General features: G+C 40.3%; 1 long non-coding RNA gene across 1 annotated transcript; it reads left to right on the forward strand.

Annotated features, from left to right (window-relative positions):
* The first annotated feature begins 382 nt into the window (after positions 1-382).
* On the forward strand, positions 383-7,537 carry LOC143211200 (uncharacterized). The gene is made up of 4 exons (XR_013009414.1): positions 383-2,425; positions 2,488-3,024; positions 3,125-3,214; positions 3,290-7,537. It is a non-coding gene; the product is annotated as an uncharacterized LOC143211200 (long non-coding RNA).
* Positions 7,538-7,555: the final 18 nt, after the last annotated feature.

Here is a 7,555-nt window from a genome sequence, read left to right on the forward strand (position 1 = left end):
CATTCATTTTTACAGAATCAAATCATATAAATTTTTTAAAATTCTGCGGGGTGCTCAAGGAACCCCATTTTATCGAGAAGCTTACGTTACCGAGGCTAAAATCGCCGCGAATAGTATATATACACGGGTTCTAAGCCACTTTTCAATTCGCGGGAGTGCGGTACCGCCGAGTGGACGGCGGGTTCTAAGCCACTTTTCAATTCACGGGAGTTCGGTACCGCCGAGCGGTATTGCGCAAGCATATATTACGTCATATTTTTTAATGAAATTATTGCATCATATTATTTGGGGGAGGGGGAGGGGGGGCAATAATTTTTATGGAATTATTGTGTCATATTTTTTTCGGGGAGGGAGAGGGGGGGCAATACATCAATCCCTTGAAATATCCACGTGTCTTCTTGACCTCTCTGAAAGATGATATTCCTTTTCAAGGACAGTTTCCTGGTATTGCGTTCAAGACCAGTTTCCTGGTATTATGTAAGCCTGGTGAGGGGGAGGGGGAGGGGATCCCTGGGAACGTGTCCGAAGGTGTTTATGGTTTTACGTCTCCTTATCTATGTCATGCAAGATGTAAGACTGTTTATGTCTGTCATCGCCATCCAGCTATCGTAAACACTCATTTGAACTGAGTTCGATGAGCGTCTTGTTTAATTTCGTAAATATATACAACGGTCCCCTCTGGAAGATCTTCTTATTTATGTAAGAGGACCACACAGCCAGCCAAAAATTTTTCTCGGCATCGAGTTGTCAAACTTGAGGACCAACGGTTTTTCTCACGTGCGGAGATTTCGACGAACGTATAATCCCGCGAGTTCGATGAACGTCTTGTTTAATTTCATAAATATACAAGGGTCCCCTCTGAAAGATCTTCTTATCGATGTCATGCAAGATGTAAGAGGACCGTGTCACTGTTTCTGTCTGCCATCGCCATACAGCCAGCTATCGTAAACATTCATTAAGAGTAGCACATTTCAAATAATTTCATACATCTTTTTATCGTAGTTGGTGGGGATGGTAAGAATGAATGAACAGGACGCGATGGAACGCGAAGTCTTCGCAAACGTTCCATTAATGATTAACTGCTGGAACTTCGAAATGAAATACGGAATCAAAACTGTATGAATACTGAAAAAAATGTAAACTGAGTTTTTCTTGAGATATATTTCTGTCAATTCTTCATCTCCGCTCTCTGTCTCTATCTCCCTGGTTATTACAATTTATGGATAGACCGTATGGCGATTATTAACTTCATCAATCGATTGAATCAGTCTTCGATTTTTCGATGATTTCTTCTTTTAATCGTACACATTAATCAATCTTGACTAAAATTTTAATCGATTAATGCCCAACTCTGGGGTATTTGACCGAAAATCTAGAAAGAAGTCAATTTCTAAATTTTTCCGTTTGTCATGGAATTTTTTCTATCCAACGTAGCTAAAGGTCGCTTGTAGTATACTTCATTGAAAGCCAAGAGATTTTACGCCACGCTTTCTGAAACAGCGTCCGTTCATTGGCAATTTTCAAGTGTTTGGAGGAAAATTGTGTAAATTCTTGTATTACAGAAGTTTTTCAGTTAGGTGTACAGAGCACTTTCGCACAGATTTCATTTTGTTATCATTTAAATTAGTACCTGAAACAGCGTCCGTTCATTGGCAATTTTCAAGTGTTTTGAGGAAAATTGTGTAAATTCTTGTATTACAGAAGTTTTTCAGTTAGGTGTACAGAGCACTTTTGCACAGATTTCATTTTGTTATCATTTAAATTAGTATAGTTATTAATATTTGTGAACATAATCAATCATGCTGTAAATTTTTTACGATTTTAAAGTTTATCGACGATTTTGTTATCGAGCGGAGATTTCGGCGAACGTCTTATCTCACGAGTTCGATGAAGGTCTTGTTTAATTTCATAAATATACAACGGTCCCCTCTGAAAGATCTTCTTATCGATGTAATACAAGATGTAAGAGGACCGTGTCGCTGTTTCTGTCTGCCATCGCCATACAGCCAGCTATCGTAAACGCTCATTAAGAGTAGCATTTCAAATCATTTCTTCCATCTTTTTATTGTAGTTGGTGGGGATGGTAAGAATGAATGAACAGGACGCGATGGAACGCGAAGTCTTCGCGAACGTTCCATCGTTGCAAGCGTTTGTCGTGTTGAGATTCAAAGATCAATCATTTTTCCATACGTGACGGTTTCCGCGTACTGCCCGTTGGACTTGTTGCGTGTGTGTGGAATATTATATGGAGATATTTTTTACATTAGTGGTAGTGGTATCCATTATAAATTGCTCCTAACAGTCGTCGTATGAAGTTATACCATAAAAAAAAACGTCGACAATCAGGATCGCTGTACGAAGTTACATCGCATGTGTGTTTTTATCATCCGACCAGCCAACATCGCGCATCCCCCTTCCTTCAACAGTAAGTACAATAAAAAATTAATAAACGATGTAAATTCTAGTGAAAAAACTTTCTTTATTTAGATGGATCGAATCACTCAAATCATTGACATGGACGGTTTCATTGTGGAAAAAAAATTTATATGCAAAGAGTTAGCCATGATCGATGTTTGTCACGACGACGGCTCGTTCGAACTCTCCGAATTTCGCTTGGGGAAGAACGTTGTTTATCCGACGCTGACAAAAAGTCTGCATGGTATGTCAGCAATTTCATACACGGGATTCCATTTAAAGATTTCGGCTATGAAAAATATCAACAGCACGATATATTCGAAGTAATTCAAAATTTTGTGCGCGATTACGCGAATCCTGTCGTAGCGGACAAAGGTGGATGTTTCGAGAGAGAGACATCCTTCGAAAAATGAAAATAAACTCGATAAATTTGGAAGATTTCAACTGTCCGAAATACGATGTACTAGTTCGCGATCCCGTGTATGAAATTGCTGATGACGAACCGTGTCGACTTCACTGTTGGCAACCGACAAAAAACATCACATACCATTGCAGTCTACGCGAAGTACAAACATTTCGAGCAGGAGTTAACAATTATTAAAAAAACATGTAAAGTATCAGTTATAAAGACGCGACTTTGAATTTTTTCCACGTCAAAACCACAAACATTACACCTCTTTTTACGTTTTTTTTTATTTTTTTCACACAGTGTTTCACAATGATTGCGAAATTGGAGATTGATCCTGGACGAAGCGCGGTATGGACGTCTGAGGATTCGTCAAAGAATCGTCGCTCGAAGGTAAATAAATTTTCAAAGAAAAAATATCCCAAAGTATATAACATGATATATAACTGTCTATCTGTCTGTTCGCAGGAAACAAAAATAATGAAGACAAATGACAAGAAATTCGCTGCAATAATTATATTTTAATTATTTTTTAATACTTGTATATTTGTATAATTAAAGAGTAGATAAGAGTAACTTTTCACTAATGTAAAAAATATCTCGCTGTATGGGGAGGGGGCGATAGTATTACTGTAATTGTTATGTTCGCAGCTTCTCTTAATATATTTGAGAGGTTCTGCGTTGTAAATTTCAATGAACGACAGCTCGACACCTGATTTGCCTTAACGAACCTCTGGATTTATTCACTATATTTACAATATCTTACACTTGTATGAACTGGAAGTTCTGTCTCGAATCGAGTTAATCTTTTGCGGAAGACTGTATATCTTCAGAGAGAAATTGTATCTGGTCGCTGTCCCTGGGTCAGCTCGTTCCTCACCTCGGTGGTGAGATTGAAAAGTGGGGAAAATGGTACATTTTTTGGGGGAAAGAACATCCCATTCGTTGACTGACCCGAGGGAGGAGCCATTCCTATGCATCCCTATCGGCGGGGGAGGACATCCCCACCTCAAGCCAATCGCGGAAAGCAAATGTACAAACAAAGACGGTACTAGCAACGGACCCAGAGTCGCGTAACAACGAAAGGCCCAAGTGGCCAACACGTGCGTTTAATTTATGACCCCTGGTCTCACGCGGACGACGACCATCGACTTCGGGAACAATGCGTCTTTGAAAAACGTACTTTCCAAGGACTCGGCAGACAGAGTTATTTATCCGAAACTCTCAAGGAGTTGCGCTTAATGATGGTCCCGAAGACGATGGTACAAGGGTGTGCAATTTGAGCCTCGAACCCTCATAAAAAATAAGAAAGTGCTGGCCTCCTCGAGACCCTTGTAGAAGTGTCCCGAGGACTAACGGTATTTTACAGGGAATTTTCCATGCATGTCATAACAGTAATTGTTTTCTTTTTAATAAATACGAGTTAATTGTATGAGTAGGAGGACGAGGCGGAGGAGGAGGATTGGTTTTAAATAAAAAATAAGATCTTTCTTATAATTTTTTTATTTGATAAAGTATGAAACAGCTAACGAATGAACAGTGCGAGGCACTTATCAACGCAGCGCATTGCAACATTTGTGAAAAACCATGTGAGGAAAATGATATACGGGTGCGCGATCATTGTCATCTAACAGGACGATATAGAGGCCCCACGCATCAAGATTGCAATTTAAATTACAAAAATTCGTTTTGCATTCCCATAGTTTTCCACAGTTTATCCGGGTACAATTCACATTTCATTATCGAAGAAATAGCTAATGCGTTTGAAGGTCGTGTCAACGTATTACCAATAACTAAAGAAAAGTATATATCATTTACAAAAATGTTGAAGATCAGCAATCAAATTCGCGTAATTGTATTAAATTACGATGCATCGATTCGTACAAAAATGTTTGAAAAAAATTAACAAAGATAGACATTTTGGGATGCAGTATTTTTCAGCCAAAAAATTGCTTCTTTTCATCGAGGTGTCCTGATTACCCTATTTAATATTTATTCTGGGCCTTTGGTGTAAATGAAGAACAGTCCTTTGCGGTAACAATTAACGCCTATTATTTTTAGGGGGGTTGGGTACGAGGATGTGACTTCCACATCAACTCGTGGGAAGTGACGTCACCACAAGCGGTTGCGGACCACACGTGTTGAGCGCAGTGATTCCAGACGGGATACGTTTTTTCGCGCATGCGCGGCGTTTTCAGCCTCAGTAAACTGTGCTTCTCGAGGAAATGTGGCACCTTGAGCGCCCCACACAGAACGTTAAGAAATTGATATAATCTGATTTTGAAAAACGAATGTATGACAAGTGTATTTGTATATATAACCGTATATACATATGAAATATTGAAATGTGATATATCATATATATCATATATATTATATATATATTATATATACTATTTCCTACAACAAACTTAAAAAATAAATTTCTTAATATTTCCTTGAGAAGCGTTATTTAAACAGTTCCTAAAAATCGTTTTATTTTATTTTTATATCTATAGCCATTATAATTAAAATCAATATTAACGTTCTAAACAATAAATTACAGGTGAAAAGGATGTCCTTTATTTCGATACAATTTTTCATACTGCTATTTTCAACGCTTGTCACGTTTAACAATAATTGATTTGAGAAGTAAAATTGTCGATAACTTCTACAGACATGCGTGTTGATATAAGAAATCGTATTAAATGCCTTCTCCATGCTTGATTCTTTGACTTTTGCAATCCTAAGCTAAGTCGTCCATTTGGACCACTGTGCGTCCCGTCAATTATATCGGTACATTCCCTAGCTGCCTCAGGGCTCTGCTACATCGTCGCCTGGTCGCCTCATCATAGATACGTTACTGTTTTGGACGCGCATGCGCAAAAAAACGTATCCCGTCTGGAATCACTGGTTGAGCGAAGTTCGAACGTGTTTCCGTTCGGACACGATCCTACATGCATTTGAAAAGATAAAGATAAGGGGAACCGACTCAAGGTTGATGATTTTATGGTAACTTGATATGACTCGATGAATGCTACTTAATATCGATAATACAGGTACAGGAACAGGTACGGGTACAGCTACAGACAGGTACAGACAGGTACAGACGGGTACAGGAACAGGTACAGGTACAGCTACAGACAGGTACAGACAGGTACAGGAACAGGTACATGAACAGCTACAGACAGGTATGAACAGGTACAGGAACAGCTACAGGCAGCTATGGGAACAGTTACAGACAGGTACAGGTACAGGTACAGCTATAGCGCATGTACAGTATGCAATATGACGGTTGAACATCATATCCATGGATCTCTCTCTCAAGATCGGTCGACGCGTTTCTTTTACACGTAATTTCTTAATATTGTCCTGGAAGCTTATTCCGAAGTTCTCCAGCCGATCGTCGAACACTTTGTGCAATTTCGATCGTATGGATGTCTGTGTACGACTCATAGCAATTTCATCTTGCAAACATCCGATGTAATCATCAAACGTTATTGTTGTCCTTACAACGTTAGACTTTACACCTTTTGCTTTTTTGTATCAGATTTTCCATCTACACGCAATGTGTACATTTTTGCTCTCAGTCCGACAAAGTTCATCATTATCATCCCATTGTTCTCGTCTTTCATCAAGCCGGGAACCTTTTTATTTACAAGTGGGAAATTATACCTATTCTCTATCGGATAATCACTTGTGTCGAAACAGTTAATATCGCGTCTCATGGTTTCATAAATGACCTCACACATAATATGATAAATTATGCTGTCGGTGTTGTGTACTGTTGTGAGCTGACGAGAAGATCCCCGGGGGGGCACAGAGACAAGAGGGGTCTCCAGCTAGCGCCGCCTACCCCCACCTCTGACGGTCCGTACTCGCCACCTACCCCCACCTCTGACGGTTCCGTACTCGCCGCGTGACCACGCCCTTTCAGCTGCTACGTCACACGACACATAGTAGTAGGATTCCCGTATTTACAGAGGGCTACGATGTTTTACGACTTACAGCCAATATTCAATGCCGTGAATACGAGGATCCTATTGCAGTCATGAAAAGTGACAATTTACACAAGGAGAATGCAAAGCCTTCGCGTCACAGATTTAGTTGAGACTTTACAGAGTTACAGATCTCGTTCCCCTGATTACGAATATACTCCATTATAGGGGAAACTATTCAGTAATTTTCGAGATATTTGCAAATTAAAGTTTTGTGGACGCAACATGTCAGTTTACATAGTTCACTCTTCTACTAAGTAATGGTGTGGCGTAGCGGCAGCGAGCTGAACTGCTATGCCGTGGGCTCGGGTTCGAGTCCCGTCGTAGTAACTTTTTTTATACTTTTTTTTAACTTTTTACATTAGAGACAGACAACGAGAGAGCGGGAAAGAGAGAGCGAGAGAGAGAGCGGGAGAGAGAGCGGGAGAGCGGGAGAGAGAGAGAGCGGGAGAGAGTTGTTGTTGTTAATGTCAATACTGATTTGAACATTTTACGTCATGACAACTTTTCAGCAGTATTCTGAATTTTGTGCCTACGCCGTTGAGTACCCTCACTGAGTACCCTAGGGTACGTCTGATTCCCTCTCTTCGTCACGCGACTCGAGTAGTGGGGGTGACTGCGTCGGCCAATAGAACGCTCTAGTCGAAACTGCGTGTGACCCTAGGCGCCCCCCCCTCCAAGCCAACCAATCGGGTGCGCATTCTTGCCTACGTCACCGCATTCCTGCCAGGGATCTTCCCGTCAGCTCACAACAGTA

The sequence above is a fragment of the Lasioglossum baleicum genome, chromosome 8 (genome assembly GCF_051020765.1).
Source record: "Lasioglossum baleicum chromosome 8, iyLasBale1, whole genome shotgun sequence".
NCBI lineage: Eukaryota > Metazoa > Arthropoda > Insecta > Hymenoptera > Halictidae > Lasioglossum > Lasioglossum baleicum.